A 20,371-nucleotide genomic window follows, 5' to 3' on the forward strand; every position below is an offset into this window, starting at 1 on the left:
CCCCCCACCTATGACTCGCTCCAGATGTCCACCTAGGGCTTTGTGCCGTCTCTCTGGCCACACCTCCTCCCCTGGGTGTCCAGCCCGGGGCCGATGGGGCTCTTCAAGGATAACCACACCCTCTTCCTTCCCGTCTTGCCCGGTGCCTTCTCTCTGGGTGATGCCATCGAGAGCTGTAGCATCAGGTGTGGACCACAGACAGATGGCACCCACGTTCCCAATCCAGCTCCCTTCTGGCCCCGAGCTCCAGGGTTCTACCTGCATCCATCCTCCTCCCCAGCACCTCTCCGTGGACTTCTCACGGCACCCAGATCAACATGCCCCAAACCAGCTCATGACCCTGCTCCCTCTCTCATGGGGTGGGACCAACACCACCCGTACCTGATGCCAGAGACCTGAGGGCCAGCTCTGTCTTCTTCTAACCCTGTCCATGCACCATCGTCAGGCAAGTGCTCTGCCTGGTCAGTTCTGTGTCCTGAGCATCTCTGAAGCTTGGTCAACCGGCACCTGGCTCTGTCTGCTCCAGCCGCCCTGGAATTTGGGACATGCCCAAACTAAGCCAGACATCTTTTCAGCTTAAGTCATTTTGTCATGGATGTCTTTTCTGGTCTCACAAACCAGGTCAAATCCCCTGGGACAGTACCTCCTAAAGTTGCACGGCTCTGCTGTTCAGCACATTTCACAGTTGCAAGTTTATATTTGTTTGTGTGGTTATTTGAATAATGCTTATTTATTGCACTATGTTGTAAATTCCATGAGGATGGGGGTGTAAATATCAGTTTTTACACACCATGTTTTTTCTTATTGCCTGGCATGGAGACTGCCTATGGTAGGTGCCCACCCATCTGTCTCTCTCTCTCACTCTACCACCTCTCCTTTATTCCCCCTTTCCTTCCCTCCATCATCCATCCCTCCATGCATCATCCATCCATCCATTCATCCATCCATCGTCATGCATCCCTCATCCATCCATCCATCCATCCCTCCATCCATAATACATCCACCCATGCATCCATGCATCCATCCATCAGTCCACTATCTATCTATCTATCCATCCATCCAACCATACATCCATCATCCCTCCATCCATCCATCCATCCCTCCATCCATAATACATCCACCCATGCATCCATGCATCCATCAATCTATCATCTATCCATCCATCCAACCCTACGTCCATCATCCATCATTTATCATCCCTCCATCCATCCATCCCGCCATCCATAATACATCCACCCATGCATCCATGCATCCATCCATCAATCCATCATCTATCCATCCATCCAACCATACGTTCACCATCCATCATTTATCGCCCATCCATCCATCCATCCACGTGACATCTATTGAGCGCTGTGCACCATTCAGAGGTGCCCTACACAGGTTTAAGTCAACCGATACACCCGAAACCTTAAGAGAGAGTGATAACTACTATTATTAAGCTCATATTACAGAAGAAAACACGGGGCTTAAGGAAGTTAAGAACTTGACTAACCAGCCAGTGTCAAAGCCCCCCCCGTCAGGATGAACGACCTCCAAAGCCCACATCTTCCCATGAAGCCCTTTGGGTTGGTTGCCCGCGCTAATTCCTCCTGACATCTCTCCCAGGAGAGGTCTCGCTCCCGAGTGTGACCTTAGAAGAGCTGCGGCAGCCTCACTGACTCCTGACCCCTGCTTCTATTTCTTCGAGCCCACGGAGACAGCTGGCTGTACGGTGGCCGAACTGCTGCGGTCAGGGACGCGTCGGCACCGTGGCCTTGTGGTTGTCATCTGTGCGACTTGTGTGCATCACTCAGCCTCTCTGAGTCTCTGCTTGCCCGTGGCGGCGGAAGGATGGAGCCCCGCCAGGTGGGATTGCCGGGTTTTGTAGGTCGTGTATGAGGGGGGCCGGGAAGACGGGCGGTAAGTGGTGCTCCCACATGTTCTTTGTCTCTTGAGGCCCATCAGGTGTTGTGTTCGGGCTGAGACACCGTCCCCTCCTCCAGGGAGTTCCGCCCAATGGGACGAATAGCCTGGGGTGGGGGGTGAAACTGAGCAGCACAAGCGAGGATGGGGGTTGGGGAGACCCTGCAGCTCCAGACATGGGAGACACCTGCTCCTGGTCCGGAAGAGGCAGGGAGTCTGCAGAGCGGGTGGGGCCGGCTTGTCTGAAGAGGAAAGGGGCGTGAAGCCTTTTATCACCTGCTGGGTGCCAGGTGTTGAAAGCCTATCATCTCATTTAACCTCCTACCTGGAAGATGTTTTGCAACCGAGCAAATAGACCCAGGACACACAGCTCGTGGTTGCCGGGGCCCCTCCGCCAGCCTTCTGCCACATCACGCTGGGTCATAGCAGGGGGGAAAACAGTCCCAGGCACGAGAATGGGAACCTTAAAGAGATCGGCCTGAAAGTGAACTTACGTGGGAGGTCGGGTGGGAGAGACGGTTGTTGCTGGAGGAACAGACCTACATGTTGGGTCCGAGAATTTGAACTTCAACTTCACAGCAGTGGGGAGCAGTGGGGGTGTGGGGGGGCGGGGCAGGCAGTGAGCGCTTTAGGAGCCTCTGTGGCCGCGTGGGGAGTGGGTTGTAGCAGGTGAGGCCGGAGGGGGAGCGGGGTAACAAAAGCAGTGATGTGTGGAATGTAATTATACACATAAAAATCCAGCACATGCACCAGGAGGGAAGGGCACGTGACGTCAGCATATGAATTTTGAAAATCACTTCCCTCTCCGAGGAATCAGATCCTTCGAGAGGGCTCACTTAAAGACGTTGGGTAGAGGGACGACACCTGTACGTTTAGAAACCTCTAGAAGGAAGTTAGAGTCTGGGTTCCTCACAGAAGTGCAGGTGTCCACCCGGGGCCACTGTCCACGTGCCCTCGGCCCCGTGTTGGACGAACCTGCCTCAACCACGGGCCGCGGCCAGAGGCAGAGGGAAGGTGAGGAGCTTCGGGTCCCCCAAGGGGCTTGAGGAGTCTGCCCTCCCCCACCACGGAGCTGCCAAGCGGCCGCCAGGGAGCTCTCAGGGGGGTCTGGAGGACAGACAGACAGCGTGGCCACTCTGCAAATGTGTTGGCAAAGTGGGGGAGAGAGGGACGGTCGGTAAGAGGAGAAAGAAGATAAACGATGAGCATCGAAGGAACAAACTGGAAGAAAATCTGGTGCGAATGTGCCAGAGGCTTACGGAGCGTGTGGAGCTGGCCACCGCCTGGGCCTCCTGGGTGGGGGACAGAGCCCAGTGTCACGGCGGGGACAGTGGACAAGCGAATCAGGGGCCCCTCCCGTGTGGATGAGAAGACACGGGTGGAGGAGACACGGGGGCGGTGCACACAGTGACCACGGGAAGGGGGCTCCGTGATCTTAAACCCAGCCAGTTTCTTGCCCCAAATGCACGTGTTCGAGAATAGAATCCTCTCTAAGAAAATTCCGGAAAGGGCAAGGCTCTCCGGGGAAAGCACGTGGCCCATGACGCAGCCCGTGGCCTGTGGTGCAAACAAACGCCGGCGCCCGGTGGAGGAAGGGCGTCCGAAACAGACGCTGGTTGTGTTGTCGTGTGCGTTCCCGACACACGCGTAAGTGTGAACGAAGACCCAGGTCCTGGAGGGGAGCACGGCGGAGGTCGCCTGACTAGCGGCCCGGGAGGCGGGGATGGCGGCAACCGCTTCCCTCCTCCAGTCTGGCAGGTGTCTGTGTTGGCCTCACGTGAGGCCAGGCGCCTTCCAGTCGATGGGATTTGGGGGGATATGTTGCTTTCCAGACCAAAGAAGTTCACTTTCCACAAAAGCAAAGTCATCAAAACTGCCAAAGCGAATGAGCAGATGGTCCTTCCCAGCTGCGTGGACCGCCCCCCCTCGTCCCACCGACGGGGCTGTCGGGTGGAGCCTGGTTCTGGATGAATCCGGGGCTTCCTGGAAAGATGGAGGCTACAGGTGAGCAAGACGGAGGGGCTTCCAGAAGGAGCTCGGCCGGGCGGGCACTGCCTTCTGTCCCCATCAGTTGCCCCTGCCGGGTCCTTGGCAGGAATCTGGGCGCGGTCCCCCGGGAGCTGAGACCCCACGGAAGGTGCCTGAGCCGTTCCTGGAGAGGACGTCCGGGACATTTCTCTGCCCTGGGGACAGCGGGGCCACTGGAGGTCTCTGGAAGCAGCTGGAGGTGCTCGTGGGATGGGTTCAGCCAAGGGTCGTGTGACGGGCCGGTTCTGGTCATCATACAACCCGCAAGGGATGGCCTTGGGGATTAAGGCGGGGACACCACAGGTCAGGCTGGCCACACTGAGGTTTCCGTAACAGCCGGGGTCCGAGGGGCCTGAATCGTGACGTGCCAACAGCCGCCTCATGCTCAGCCCCGGGGACGTCCTGGGAGGCCACCTGCGGGACGGGGGAGCCAGCGGGTCCTGAAGCTCACGACTCCCACCTGGTCGCAGAGGGAAGCTGTCCTCACACCTTCCCCTGCTCTGGGTCACGGACTTAGACCACTTTCCTGAAAACAGCTGTCTGTCCTGTGCGTGCGTTTGCACTTGTACCTGGGTGTGTTTGACACTGGGGCGGTGTGCCTGTGGCTCACTGAAACCGTGAACTTCATCGACTCGACACAACCGACCCCCGTCCCTCCGCCTCCACACACACCCACACCTGCCGCCCCAGCCGTAGCTCAGTCTGCCTGCCGGGAGCCTGTCCGCTGAAGGATCAGCGACAGAGCGGAGTCGCTGATCAAGGCTGGACCGGCTGTGTCTCTTCCCGAAAGAAGCAGTCGGGGGGGGGGGGGGGTAGCGGTTGCCGGATCCAGCTTTGTTTCCTCTCGCACCGTCTCCTCCCCTCCCAGGGCGGTGCTCAGGGTCTGTGCCGCGGCCCGCTCGGTGTTGGCACCGCGGACTTCTCGCTCACGCACACACGGCTGCACCCGACCCCCCCGGGGCACGGCCTGCATCAGGGCAGGCGGGTGGCCGAGAATCCCAGACGGGACGGGCTGACGATTGCAGTGTCGCCAAAGGTAGATAGGGAGACACGCTTTACAAACAGGTCAACAATATTAAGATTAGAATCTCAAGAAAAACCAGGTTATAAATCACCAAACGAGATAATGGAATACAATCAATTTGAAATAGGGGCAGCAAATGGGCCCTTCTGATGCAGTCTGTGTTTTCAGATACGGGGGGGAAATGCCTTCGAAAAAACTCCCATAAATCACGCTGGTTTAATCGCCAGAATAAAAATGGAATTTATGGTGTCATCTGAGGGGCATTCTTTAAAATAATACATTAGCTCCTCATCGATGACAGTTCGGGAAAAAAGATGGCATCATTTTGAGCTTCTTTACTTAATTTGTTTTAAAATTAATAGTTTGTTAGTTTTCTATCTGTAAATACTCCCTTAAAGCATGAATCCGCTTTTCCCTGTTTTTCCCTAATTTCGGAGGCGACTTCACAGACCCAGCATGGCCGGGGATATCCTGAGAGGGTCTCCAAACGACGCCTCCCTTCCCCGTGGTCATCGTGGGATCGAGACGGGACCGCTTGGGCCCCGGGGACTCCATTTCCGAATCACTCATGGCCGAAAGACTCAGTCTCTGTCTCCGTCTCTCTGTCCCTGTTTCCCCTTCCAGGGGCCCCTCTCGGAGCCAGAGCAGGGCTCACATCCACCTGCCCCCCTCCCGAGCTGCCCCAGTGGGGCCCGTACTGGTGCTCAGGAACATCGGGACACCCAGCCACACGTGGCCCACGCTCTGAGGCCTGCAGGTGCCCGAGGCTGTGCCCACCGCCCACGGCTGACGCGGGGGTGGCTTGAGGACCCCATTTTACAGACCAGGAAGTGGGGGCCCAGACAGCAGCTGGTAGTTATTGGACCCCAGCCCCAAACCCAACGGGCCCACCTTCAACCCGGAGCCACCAGGACCTCGCGGTCACCGGTCACCAGGAGGCCCCTGCACGGGCACGGGCGCAGGCAGCCGCGAGCGTTAGACGACCGGGCTGCTTCCCGTGGAGACGCTGCAGGGACCGCTGTGCGGCGAAGGTCGGCAGCGCGTTGACCTGCAATGAAACCCAAACCGGGGGCCTTGCGGGGCCCTTCCCGCTCCCTGAACCTCGCAGAGCCCGCCCTCCCGCCGGCCCCACCCCTGTGCGGCTCAGCCTTGCCCCCAGTCCTGCCCTGAGTGCCACACGGAAGCCACGCGTGAGCCCTGGGCAAACCAAGAGGAAAGTGGCCCTGCGCGCAAGCCCCTGGTGCTGGTGGAGGCCGCCCATCCCGCCCTGGAGTTCGCTCTGGCCCAGCCTCGAGAGCCGCGGTTAACTTCCTGCCTCCGCCAGGCCGTGCTCCTCCCCACATGGCGCCGGGCTCCCAGAGACGCAGCGAGGTGCCGTCACAGAGCTCCCGCACGTGACAGCGGGGAGACCCTCCCTGGGCTGGGCCGGGGCCCAGGCGTGCAGGGAAGACACCGGAACGCTGGCACGAACTGCGGTCCAGCGCCCGGAGGGAGCACTGCACGAGCCGCTGAGTGTTCTGTGTCCCCTGGTCACACTCGATGAAGGAAAACAAACAGGTGAAATGTCTGTATTTTAGTCATTTATTGTATTTAATCCAATTACCCAGTTCTTATCACCGAAATGTGTAACCAGTTCAAAAAATGATGAATGAGTTTCCCACCTTTATCTCGTAGCAAGTTTTGAAATCGGATGTGCGTCATTCGCCTCGAGCGCCTGTCTCCATTTGGACCCTCCTGGTTGAGGCACCCAGGAGCCAGAAGTGGGGGGGGGGGTGGTGGTCAGCGTGCTGGGGGCTCAGATGCTCTCCCGGGTGTCCCCGGAGAGAGCCCACTAACCACCGGCTCCAGGCTTTGTTCCTGGCACAAGCCGGAGAACGTCCTCGGGGAGACACCTCCGAGCGGCCGGAGCCCCATCAGGAAGCAGGTGGGCTCGTCCTGCCGCCCAGAGACCGGCCGCTCCCCCAGGTGGCCTCAGCCTGCCCAGGTGTGTGAGCTTTGCCCCTCCCCCAGCTCTGGCGATGCCTGAAAAGCCTTCTGGAAAGAAGCCTCCCTATGGGAAGGAGCAGGCATGCTGGGAGAGGCCTGGGGAGGGGGGTGCACTCTCTGAGAAGCGTCCAGGGAACTCAAGTAAAGCTTGGAATGTAGTTTATCCCATCAGAGTAGGCCTCCTGGGCGTCAGGAGGTTTAAACATTAGGAGAGAATTTATTAATTCGACTGACCCCAGACCATACACACTCTGTGCCGAACACAGGGGATTCAGACCCGCGTGAGCAGGTCCCCGCCCTCGGACAGGTCACATGCCGGTAAGGGGACAGTGTGGAGAATGTGACGGCACCACCCACGGAGGAGGGAGGGACCAGCCAGGCCCTGGATCATTAAACACCTTCATGTGGTGGGTCTTGAGGGCTGGACGGGAGTTTACAAAACAGATCGGGGGGGCAAGTCCTCCCCGGAAGCAAGACCAAAATGCAAGGTCATTGAAAGGGCAGAGCAAGTTGCACACGCGGATGGGGACCCTGCAGGGGGTGGCGGACAGGAGGGTAGGGGCGGCCCCCGGAGAGAGGCGGGGGGTCGGGGTGCGGGCTCATCAGGGGAGGGGCAGGAGGCGTGGTCGGAGGCGTGGCAGGAGGCGTGGGCGGAGTCGTGCCCGTGTGTCCGCTCGGGGCCGACTTCCTGGAACCGGCAGGACAGAGCCGTGCACATCGGTGTCGTCAGCTCTGGTCCCCGGGAGCGGCTTCTCCGAGACAACGCGGATTCTCCCCGCGACGTCTTCATCACTTCCAGCCACACTGCCGTCACAAGGTCAAACTCGGCCGTCCACTGCCGCAGGCCCTGCGTGTGTCTGCTTCGTCTGGACCAGCGGGTGAGGGAGCTACCGTTCCCGCCCGGGGCCCCGAGCGCAAGAAAAAGCAGTCCCCGCCCTGCCCTCAGTTGTCAGAGCCAAGTTTCTGCTCAACGGGACGCAAGAGCAGAGGGAACTTTGTCTCGCTCTGGGACGCAGCGCGGGAGGGACGGCCTTGCCCTCGGCAGGCAGGTGGGAGGCCGGAGTGCACCTCCAGTCCCGGAGATCGGGGACCCCGCGCGGTTCTGTCTGTGGTTCTGTCCGGGGAGTTAATCAGCCGCAGAGCCAGAGAGAAGCTGAGCCCGGCCACCTGCCCACTAGCATCAGATGCCACCCCCAGAGGGGTCCCCTCTGGAAGGTCTCAGAGATGGATTGACCTCTATGCGGGGCACGTGCCTACCCACCCCCGGTTCACGTGGTTTCCGGCACATTCCTTGGCCATTGGAAGGTACTGGGTCAGCCACCAGTGGGGTTCTCCGGGAAACTGGGCTGCTGTCTTTGCTCCAGACCAGAGATGGCTAAGGAGAGCTCAAATATGGTTTATATGTTTTTTTTAATGTGTGTAAAGTCCATTTATTTTGAGAGAGAGAGAGAGAGAAAGCTCAAGCAGGGGAGGGGCAGAGAGAGGGAGAGAGAGAATCCCAGTCAGGCTCCAGGCTCTGAGCTGTCAGTGCAGAACCTGACATGGGGCTCGAACTCACAAACCGTGAGATCGTGACCTGAGCCAAAACCAAGAGTCGGACGCTTAACCGACTGAGCCACCCAGGCGCCCCTGTAGTTTTTAGAAAGACTTTGTGATGGTTAATTTTGTGTCAACAGGACGGTGCCCAGAGAGCTGGTAAAACATAGTTCTGGGAGCGTCTCTGGGGGTGTTTCCGGAAAGGCTGAGCACAGCGGAGGCGTCCCCGGTGTGGGTCGGTCTCTGTGGCACAGAGGGCAGAGGAGGGGGGGCTGGCTGCTGAGCCGGGACGTCTGTCCTCTCTGTCTGTCCTGCTGTCCCGCCCCGGGACTTGGAGGGAGCGACAGCCCGGCCCTCCTGGGCCCCCAGCAGACCGACAGACCGACAGCAGATGGGGACGTGTGAGCCTCCCTAGTCACCGACCCCGCTCCCATAATCCTCAGTCTGTCTGTCTCTCCAGGGTCACACCCTCCAAATCCAGCGTGCTGGGCTTAGCGAATACAGAAGGCCAGTTACAGGCGAATTTCAGACAAACAGGAAATATTTTTCATCATTTGTGATTTACTTATTCGTTTGTTTATTTTAAGTAATCTCTACACCCGGGCCCGATGCGGGGAGGGGTGGGGCGGGGGAGAAATGTCAGGGCCCAGGTGTGCACAGGGGCCGGGTCGCCCGGCGGCCGCGGTGAGGCAGGCGCTGAAGGTCGCCCGTGGCCGAGCAGCCCGGCCACGGGCAGCGCGGCTTCCTGTCAGCCCGGTGTGGCCAGTGCGTTTCGAGTTACCTCCCAAAGTGCACATCCCACATCCCGAAGCCCGTCAGCTCACGTCATGAAAATGCTCTTTTGTCGGAAGTCCTTCTCCCACGCAGGCACGCAGAGCACATCGAAGGTGTGTTTGAGACGGAAAAACAGATCGTGTAACTGTTTCTAACACCTGACAGGGGCCACCTACCGCCACCCGATCCGTAATTTCCGGCAAAATTTCCGCCACAATGCCGTGCCCCGGAGGACGTGGCCGCAGCACATGTACAGGACGTGTGCGCCTCTGGGCACCCCTCGCGCCCACGGCAGGGGGAGCCAGCCTGCCCGGCCTCTTGCTGCTGGTGCCGGAGGGCCCCGCGGGCCGAGTGGTCCGCGTGTGCATTTCCTTTAAACAACACGTCTTGGGCGGAGGGTGGGGGGCGGTGGCAGTGCCCCGGGCCGATCCCTGCCTGGCCTCGGGGGGACTTGGGGTGAGCGCATCCGCTTTCCTGGGCAGAACCTCCGCGTCTCCGTCCTGGGCAGCACAGAGCCGAGCGCCCGGCAGCCGCGGGCACCCAGACGGAGTTTGACCTCTGCCTGGAGCCCGGGGACAGATCCCGTGCCCACCGCGCACCCACCCGCGTGGCACAGGTTCATCAGCCTCTACACCAACGTCGTCTCCCCTCTCCTCCCCCTCCCGGCTGCGCGTCCAACCCCCACCCGCGGAAGATGCTCTGCTCTGGTCCCCCGAGACCTCCCAGCCCCCATCCAGACGCCCGGCTGGCCCACGTCTTTGATTCCTCGTCCTTCTCTGACCTCCAGGAGGCCAGCCCCCTGGCCCCAGGCGACCTCATCTTCCCCACGGCCACACAGGGCAGCTGTCCGGCCGGGTGGCCTCAGTCCCCCAGATGGCCCCGTGACCTGTCACTGCCCTGCCTGAAGCTGACCCTCGACCCTGCCTGCCACTCCTGCCCCAGCTCGGCCCCCCAAGGTCCTCCCCACAGAGCACTGCTGTCTATCCGGTCACGCCCGGGACACAGGCTGCCCTCGGTCCCTCTCACCCCCTCCCTATGTGTGGAAGGCCCCGGAAGGCCACCCGCCTCCAACACCGTCCCCGAAGTCCGGCTCCTTCTGTGGCAGCCACCCCTGGGGTCCTTCCTTAGAGGGAACCCTCAGCTGCAATCCGTGGAATGCGGTGTGTGTGCGCGTGTGTCCACGAGTACGTCCACACAGCACAAGTGAGTACATCACACACATGCACATACAAGTGAGTACACGCACCTGCACCCGCACACACACACACACTCACCAAAGCCACCCTGGCCCTTCTGTGGCCACTTGTGTCTCGCCGACTGGGTCCCGTCAGGTTTCTTTACCCAACAGGAGCAGACGCTCTGGGTTTGCCCAGATCCGTTTCGATCAATCATCGTGGTGTATGTTTCACATCCTTTTAACCGACTTACACCGTTCTGTTGCAAGCGAGCTCTGCACACAGCACCTTGTTCGTGTTTTCCCTCTATTATTCCTCTTTTTTGGACACACTTCGGCAACGTGGGTCTGTTAGGTGGTGCACGCGGAGTATACGACGTGTGTGATCACATCTGATGCGTTCCTGTCATTTCCCCTTTGCCGCCTCCTCGAACGGTCCGTGCCCTACCTCAGTTTACCTCCTGAGCCCTAAACGTCAGCCTCTCTGCTGACGTTGCTCCGGACATCACCGTCTACACACTCGCAGTTGGACGACCCACTCGGGGTTCAGGCGCTTCCCTGCCACCTCGGCCCCCGTGAAGCGTCTCCACGCCCGGCCGCCCCCGGAGCCCCCTGCGCTCCCCCCTCCGCCCCGTCACACTCGGCTCACTCTAGAGGCAGAACAGCCCCAGGCTCCCCGGATGCATCACCACCCCGCCCTCCCCCCGCGGCTCTGTCGTCACCCCTTGGTCTCCTGTCCCCTCGGGGACCACGCCGGCCACCTGGAGACTCCTTCCACGCGTCTTTCAGACCCCATCTGCCGCCAGTGGGTCTCCTGGTTTCCCTTCATTCCTGGGAGACAGAGAGAGGAAGACCACTGGGGACTCACCTGTGCCCTCGGGATCAGAGCCGCCCGGTCGGAAGGAAGCCTCCCTCCCTCAGAGGCTGGGCGTCTTCCCGCCACGGTGCTTGTATTTCAGGCTGCGGAAGGATCTGGAAGGCAGGAAACAGGAATGGAGCCATTTCCTCCTCTTCCTGATCCAGGGGCCCCGTCTTCTGTCCTTGGGCGAGGAGGGGGGCGCCTCTCCAGGGGCTCACTTCTTGTCTGGGGCTGTGTTGAGCCCAGGCTGGACGATACCTCCCCCTGGATGGGTGGCCCTTCACACGCCGGCCTCTGTCCCCCGCGCACCTGCCGTCACGTGCCCTTCCGGGGGCTCCGGGAGCTGCTCCACACGTCTGTCCAGGGTGTGTGGCTGGCGGGAGCCTGCCTCCTCCATATTCCCTGAGGCCAGGGCATTCCCGAACGGCGATGAACTCAAATTCATCACCTCCCCCCCCCCCGCCCCCCATCTTCTGGCTCGTGCTTCTAAGACCTTTAAATGAAGCACAATTTCCCAACCCTGCCTCACACATGTATCCTTCTGTATTTGCTTCTATCAGCTTCCCTGTCTGTCCTCATACGCTCACACTTTAATCTCCCTGGATTTAACCTGCGTGATGTGCAAAGTGGGAGCGTGGCTTCATTTTTCTCCAGGCAGGGAGCTGGGTCCCCACCCCCACATTCTCTTGTGTGTGAGTGACTCAGCCGCCGTGGCCGGCCCATCCCCCTGGCCACGGGCGATTCCACCGGGGGGTCGGCACACGCCGTGCGGACGGTGCTTTTTCCTTCCTTGTCGGCCCCGGGGAGAGTTCCGCGTGGCCGTGGACTGTTTGCTCCCCACCCTGAGCTCTGGGGAGATGCCATCCACGTCCGGGTCCGTCTCTGGGCTCTCTCTTCCCTTCGCGGGGGCCACGCTGTGCTTGCCACGTCTGTTACCTGTGCGACTGTCCTGTCACGACACCTGTTAGGCGAATTGCCCGTGTTGGCAGCTCATTTATTAGAATTGACTCAGCTATTTGTGCAGATTTCATGTACATTTTGGGATGATTTTGAATGACTTCAACAAATTTCCCCAAATAATCTGGATGAAAGTTTGAGCGGGACTGTGTTGACTCTATTTTATTATGCCCTTCGGTAAGATTTAAAACAATCTTCAGGGGTGCCTGGGGGGGCTCAGTCAGTTGAGCGCCCGACTTCGGCTCAGGTCGTGATCTCGCGGTTTGTAGGTTTGAGCCCCGTGTCGGGCTCTGTGCTGATGGCTCGGACCCTGGAGCTGCTTCAGATTCTGTGTCTTCCTCTCTCTCTGTCCCTCCCCCCACTTGTGCCCCGTCTCTGTCTTTTTCAAAAATAAATAAACATTAAAAAAAATTTTTTTTAAACAATCTTCATAAAGGTCTTGTGTATTTTTTGTTGGACCAACTGAGTCCTCATTAGACCAGTATATCTAAAATTTTGTTTGGGTAAATTACATTTCTATTTTCCATTAATATTCAGCCGGGTGTAGCTAGTGTAGAAGCGACTGTTGAGTTATGCTACGTCGACCTTGCATTTGATAAACGTGCTAAGTTCCTGTATTGGTGCCATGATTTCACTTACGTTTCTGTTGGGATTTCTGTGTACAGGCTTCTCATCTGTGGACGACGACCATTTTATTTCACACACGTGTGTGTCCGCGGCCAGAGTTCTTGGTGCCACATTAAATGGGGGGATGATAGAGGGCGGATGCGCGAACTCATCTTCGGTGTGATTTCGCTGGAAGCGACTTGAAGTTTCTGTGAAGGACGGTACGCGCCGTAGGTTTTTATTATGTAGCCTTAAGAAAACTCTGTTTAATTGCCAACCTTCTGATAGTCTTATTTTTAATCTGAACAGATTTTTATTTTTACTCTGAACACTTTTTCCTACATCTCTTCAGGGAATCATGTGGCGTTATCTTTTCAGTCCATTGAATCAGGGAATCTCCGGATGGATTTTCTAGTCTTGAGACATGCTCACATGCAAGGAAAAATCATAATCAATCATATTGAATGACCTTCCAATATGTACTTGGGTGAATAACACGTTATTGAGTATGTACGGTCATAAATAAAATCAGCTGAAAATCGTGTTGCCTCGCCGCCTGGGTGGCTCAGTCAGTTAAGCGCCCAACTCTGCTCAGGTCATGATCTCGTGGCTTGTGGGTTCGAGACCCGCGTCGGGCTCCATGCTGACAGCTCAGAATCCGTGTCTCCCTCTCTCTCTGCCCCTCCCCCACTCTCATTCTATCTTTCTCTCAAAAATAAACAATAAAAAATAAATAAAAAATAAAGTAAAATTGTGTTGCTTCACAAAACAGCTTTCTGGTTGTGGAACCACGTTGTACCAGGCGCATAAGCGAATCCATCAGCTACGCGACCGCGGTCAGTGACAGCTTGTGCTGGTGGCACCCCAAGCCTGCAGCTCCCCGGGGCGCCTTCACGGACCCCTGTTCTCCTCGGCCCAAGTCTGCATTTTCAGGTTTTCAAAAGATGCATTTCTTCTCGTTTTTCCAATTCATTAGCACTGCACTGCCTGGGGAAATAGAATTTTATTTCTTTTGTGCCGGTTTTTATCACCCTCTTTTATTCCCAACTGTATTGTCATCATCTCTCCTTGTTTTTCTTCCCCGGTCTTGACCCAAGTTTACTGTCTCATGAATATTCTCAGGTCTTTGTTTTTTCACAATTATCCTCAACATTGTTGTTTCCTGAACTTTATGATTTCCTTTCTTCTTTGCAGGACGCTGAGTGGGAGAGGATTTGCCTCCTTTCTTTTCTAACTTGAAGACGTAACTCTGGTTTTCTGCTGATAAATGTATTTTGAATCATAAATGCCTCATAGCATGTCAGCTGTGCCCCATGAATAAATGCAATATTTTCCTTTTCATTTTAAGCACTTTGTAATTTTATGTGATTTTATTTTTATCCCCAATTATACAGACTTGCATGTTGTTTAGGTTAATGAGATTTTTAATGATACTTTTAAATTGATAGCTCCCGGGGCGCCTGGGTGGCTCAGTCGGTTCAGCGGCCGACTTCGGCTCAGGTCATGATCTCGCGGTCCGTGAGTTTGAGCCCCGTGTCGGGCTCTGTGCTGACCGCTCAGAGCCTGGAGCCTGTTTCGGATTCTGTGTCTCCCTCTCTCTCTGACCCTCCCCCGTTCATGCTCTGTCTCTCTCTGTCTCAAAAATAAATAAACGTAAAAAAAAATTAAAAAAAATTTTAAATTGATAGCTCCTAATTCAACTCCACTTTGGCCAGAAGGAGAGTCCACGTGGTGTTAGTGCTCTGGAGACTGGGGGTTTCTTCTGCAGACACTCTGGTTCCTGGTTAGTTTCTGGGCACACGCCGCTCCCTCTGTGTCCAGATGGATGTGTGTTCTGTACCTCGTGGTGTAAAATCACCTGTATGTCTTCTACTGTGAGCTCCATAACTGGATGATTTATGTGCTCGGGATTTTGTCCTCCCAGTTCTATGGATCCCCGAGCAAGACCAATCTGCAGCATTGATCGTCCATCTCCCATCCCGGGAGCCAAGCCCTTGTCGTTACAGATTCTGGGGCAGCACGGGTCTGCTCTTGTGTTCGGGTCATTGAGCCCCATACCTGCACCCCCCCCCCCCCCACTGTGTGCCCTGCCCACGTGCACCCTGCCCGGTGCTTCCTGAAAGTGTGCTCCCTCCCCGCGTGCGGCCTGCCCACGCGTGCGGCTTGTGTGGCGGGGAACATGCTCCCCAGCTCTCCCGGGATCCATGTTTCTGGTAAATCAACGCCATCGCTGGAAACAGGCCAAACCCGGCCAGAAGCGGCAAGGACGCACCAGGAGCAGGAGCAGGCCGTGTGCCCGGGGTCAGCAGTGCGGACATTCGCTGCATTGGCTTTACTCCTAGCTGTGACGGCTGTTGTCCCTGTGACTGTTACTGACACGGCGTCACGGGGATGCTGTGCACCTGACACTGATAGGGCCTCGCGGGTCAGCTGGGCTTCGGGCCAATTTCAGAACCGTGACACTTCACCTCAAGGCTTCAGCCACACCTCCTCTGAAGGACGTGTTCTCACGCTACCGCCAGGACCTTCATCACCGGTCCGGTCCCCTCACGCCACCTGGAGTCCGCACTCCACTTCCGCCGGGCGCGCTGGTGGCCGGGTCCACGCTGCGTTGTAGGACGTCATGTGGTTTGCGCGCCGTTCCCTTGTGCTTCTGAGACAGTGGCCGCCTTTCTGGTGGGAAACCACGGAACTCGTGGCTCTATGGTGCGTGAAGCACAGACGAACTGGGGAAGCATCGCGTCCCGGGAGGGAGGCGGCGCGAGCTACCCTGGTGCGCGCTTCCGGGGGGAGCCTCCGCGTCACGTGCAGAGCTGGGTCAGGGGGCGGGGCCCCAGTGGGCATGCGCAGTAGCGTCCAGAGGGGAGCAGCTCAACTCGGTGGTGAGTCCCGCTGCCGCCCCCGCCTGGCCCTGCCGTGCCCCAGATCCCCAGGCGTCGGGGAGCCCTTGCCGCCTCCCACATGAGCCCCGCACACACCCCGCCCCTCCCCCCTCTGTGCGGGGACCCTTCAGGTCACCGGCTCCGCTCACGCTGCATTTCCCGACATTCGGGACGCCAGGTGCGCTCGGCTCCCTCCCGTCTGTTTCCGGGCACACTCTGCACACGCCTTTCCGCGGGATCTCTGTCTTTATGTTACTGTCACAGATACACGTCTGGGGGCCTCGCCAGGTGGCGACCACCTGGGGTCGGCGTCCCAGAGCCTGGCAGGGTGCGGGCACCTAGCAGGGCCCAGAGGGCTGACTGCTGGACGACTCAGTTGGAAACAGCGGGTCGCCTGGATCTGATGGAGCCAAGGGGGCCAGTGCCCTGACCACACAGAGCCCTGCACGCACCTGCACACGCCCACGGGCACCAGCACATTCCCATATGCACACACCTGCAAGTTACACCTGCATACCCCCACACCTGTACACACCTGTGCACACCCCCACGTCTGCAGCCGCCCCCACGTACCTGCACTCGCCTACGTTCACCCGCAGGCATGCAGCCCCACACACCTGCGCTAATGCCGTGTGTCGCTGGGAGACACAAGCTGGCCCCAGGCCCCTGTGGCATCCCGCGGGGAGCCCTGACTCAGCCCTGCCCTCCAGCTCTGCCTTGGGGCTGACCGCACCCCTGACTTCCCTCTGAAGGGGTGGAGGGGGCTCATCACTTAGTTCTCCGGTCATGACGCTCTGTCACAGCTGGGCTGTTCTGAGCATCTGGCTGCGACGTGCCACCACAACCTCCCGCCCTCTGAGAACCCTGCCTGCTGGGAGCGGAGCGGGGGATCCAGCTGCAGCCCCCGCTGCCAGCCTGGCCGCCCCCCCTCCCCCGCCTGCCCCAGGTGGGGGCCGGGCTCTGGGGCCCTCGCCCTCCTGTCCGCGCTCCTGTTCCCTGCCACCGGCAGTGGAGGAGGAAGGTCGGGCGGGGGGAGAAGACGAGCAGGGCAGACCCGCTTGCCGGCTTTCGGCCTTGGGACACTTCCAGCTGCTTTTCTTGCTTTAAACATTTCATTTGCAAATAACTCAGCATTTAATTATGCCAGATCCAAGAGACATGCTTTGCAGATTGATGGAATCATTAGAATGCTACAGAAACCACACTCAGAATCAGACCACGTTGCCATCCTCCCCATGGAGATTTATGTACAAATAGCTAAGGGCTTATTTAAACAGCTCAGCTTGGGGATGTAGCTGGTGGTCTCGGGCACCGGGTGGCTCACGGCTGGACGTGGGGGCCAAGAGCCCAGCGCTTGCCCGGTCCCCAGCCTCATGCCCTGGCCTGGGTCCCCGCTGTGGCTTCTCCCCCTGCTCATACGTGCGACGTATCCTCCACTGCCTTCTGGACGCCAGGGTCCGTGCACCCGCCTGGGACTCTCCTCCTGACTTTAGTTTTTAGGTGTTAGGTTTGCAGCAAACTTGAGCGGGAGGTACAGAGACTTTGTGTACGCTCCCCCGCCCCACGCTGCCTCTCTCATTGCCTACAACCCCGCCAGAGTGGGGCATTTGTTACGACCAATGAGCACATCATTATCACTCAGAGTGCGTAGCCGACAACAGGGTCTGGTCTCTGTGCTGGAAATTCTATGGGTTTGGACAAATGTATCGTGAGTTCTATCCACCATTATAGTATCACAGTAGTTTTATTGCCCTAAACTCTTATTCCTCAGAACTGGTCCAAGAACAAGCTTGGGGGCCCCAGGAGGGGAGGGAGGGGTTCTTTGGGACAGGCGGTGGCCCCACCTCCTTCCCCCGGTGTGTGCAGGGCCTGAGGAAGACGCTTGTCCTTTCCCTGTGTCCCCCCTGGTGCCCAGCGGGCCCTGAGTCCCCCTCCTGTGTGTGGAGAGTGCCGGTCCAGTCCTGCCGTCTCCTGGACGCACAGGCTTAGGACAGCAGGTGAGCACCTGTGAGTGCTGGTTCCTCACCTGTAAGTCGGGAGATGTGGGAGCTGTGAACAGGGGTGAGTAGTAGATGGGATGAATCCACTCCTGTGGAAGGTTCCAGGCCCAGGGCCAGGAGCACAGCATGTGCTCAGCCTCAGTTAAGTGTAAGTCACAGGATCTCCATACCTCTCCTCAAACCAGCTACCGAGTCACATGCTGCTTCAGTAAACCACTGTTATTTTATTTTTGTAAGTTTATTTATTTATTTTTGAGAGAGAGAGAGGAAGAGAAAGGCAGAGAGAGGGAGAGAGAGACCAAATAGGCTCTGCACCATCAGCATAGAGACCCACGTGGGGCTTGAACTCACAAACTGAAACCAAGAGTCAGATGCTCAACTAACTGAGCCACCCAGGCACCCAAACCTATTGGTTCTTTTAAAGTTCCCACAGACTGAGGGTGCTGTCTTATGCTTCTGTGCAGTCCTCCAACAAAATCTCTGTCTCATTTATTTTCCATCTATCACCCACCCACCCATCCATCCATCCTTCATCCACCAACCCACCCATCCATCCATAATTCATCCATCCATCCATCCATCCATCCATCTATCCATCCCTCATCCACCCACCCAGCATCTATCCACCCATCATCCATTCATCCATCCGTACACCCATCCATCCACGCATCCATCCATCCTTCATCCACCAATCTGTCCATTCGTCCAATCATCATCCATCATCCATCCATATACCATCCATCCATCCATCCATCCATCCTTCATCCACCAATCTGTCCATTTGTCCAACCATCATCCATAATTCGTCCATCCATCCATCCATCCATCCGTCATCTACCCACCCATCATCTATCCACCCATCATCCATTCATCCATCCATACACCCATCCATCCATCCATCCATTCTTCATCCACCAATCTGTCCATTCATCCAACCAGCATCTATAATTTGTCCATCCATCCATCCATCCGTCCATCCATCCCTCATCTACCCACCCAGCATCTATCCACCCATCATCCATTCATCCATCCATACACCCATCCATCCACACATCCATCCATCCTTCATCCACCAATCTGTCCATTCGTCCAATCATCATCCATAATTCGTCCATCCATCCATCCATCCATCCCTCATCCACCCACCCAGCATCTATCCACCCATCATCCATTCATCCATCCATATACCATCCATCCATCCATCCATCCATCCATCCTTCATCCACCAATCTGTCCATTCATCCAACCATCATCCATAATTCGTCCATCCATCCATCCATCCATCCCTCATCCACCCACCCAGCATCTATCCACCCATCATCCATTCATCCATCCATATACCATCCATCCATCCATCCATCCATTCTTCATCCACCAATCTGTCCATTCATCCAACCATCATCCATCATTCGTCCATCCATCCATCCATCCATCCTTCATCCATCCACCCACCCATCACCCACCCATCCATCATCCATCCATCTACTCACCCACCCACTCACCTGTCCATGCATCTATTCACGCTTCTGTCCTTGCACTAACTCACCACTCGCTCCTTAAGTATTTACTGACCTGAAGAGACACCTGCATGCCTGGCTCGTCTCTGCACACGCTGCAGAAAGGTGCCCTGCAGGTGAGTCCTTCCTGGCCATCCTCCGGGCTCACGTTCCGATGAGTGAGGGAGACTGTACCCGAACTCTCTGCAAAAGCGTTTCCGAGCAAAGCTGCTCCTGCAGAGACCCATGTGGTGTGTGAGGAGCACCGGAGCCAGACTCCTGCCTGGACATTCTGCTGTAGTTGTTCTCGGTGTGGCCGGCCAGGAGGACTGCCACACTCTTCAGGTGATTCCGTCCCGTGGCCGGGGCGGAGGGCCAGGCCCTGGGGACACACAGCGGCAGGAGCTACACACTCCCTCTCGGCGCAGCTGGGGTCACGCAGGAGGCTCAGCCTCTAGTCCCCGGCTGCCTGGCCTTGAGGTCTGGTGTGGGGCGGGGGGGCGAGGGGGAGGGGAGTTCCTATTTGCGGGTGAGGGAGTATCTGGCACGGATGTATTTTCTAGCCCCCCCCGCCCTGCCTGGCCCCGGGGGTGTGCTGCCGATGGTCGTGGAGCCCGCACAAGCGAGCCCGTCGGTCCCGTGGGGGGCTGCGGCGGCCCGGGAAGGTGACCTGAGCCCTCCGCCAGATCGCCGGCCCCGAGGCCTCATTTCCATGCAGTGATCCCATAAGCAAATAGTTTGATTGTATTAGTTGAGGGTAATTTTCACACTTCACAGTGGCTGCTCGGTTTACCTCCGGATTCTGCTGACGCTCCTAGGAATTTGCACAATAAAATAATGGGAAAACTGCAGTAACCAGTGAAGCTCAACCCGAAATCCCATTCAATCAAACCCTCAGAGCAGAGAGCGCCGGGGCCCTGGTCAGCTTGTCCCCTCCAGCGCGCCCGTCTGGGGGCCGTCCCCCGTCCGGGCCTGCACGGCCCGCGTCCCAGCTTCCTGGTCCAGACCCCGTGCGCCGTGTGGGGGCGATGCGGCTTTCCTTTAGCGCGGCCGGGGTTTGATTCCACACGTAATTCCGAAGCTCGGAGCCAGGCTCCCTTGTGGCAGGGGCTCTGACGCAGGTGGGGGCGGTGGGGGCCTGGGG

The sequence above is a fragment of the Panthera leo genome, chromosome B4 (genome assembly GCF_018350215.1).
Source record: "Panthera leo isolate Ple1 chromosome B4, P.leo_Ple1_pat1.1, whole genome shotgun sequence".
Taxonomy (NCBI): domain Eukaryota; kingdom Metazoa; phylum Chordata; class Mammalia; order Carnivora; family Felidae; genus Panthera; species Panthera leo.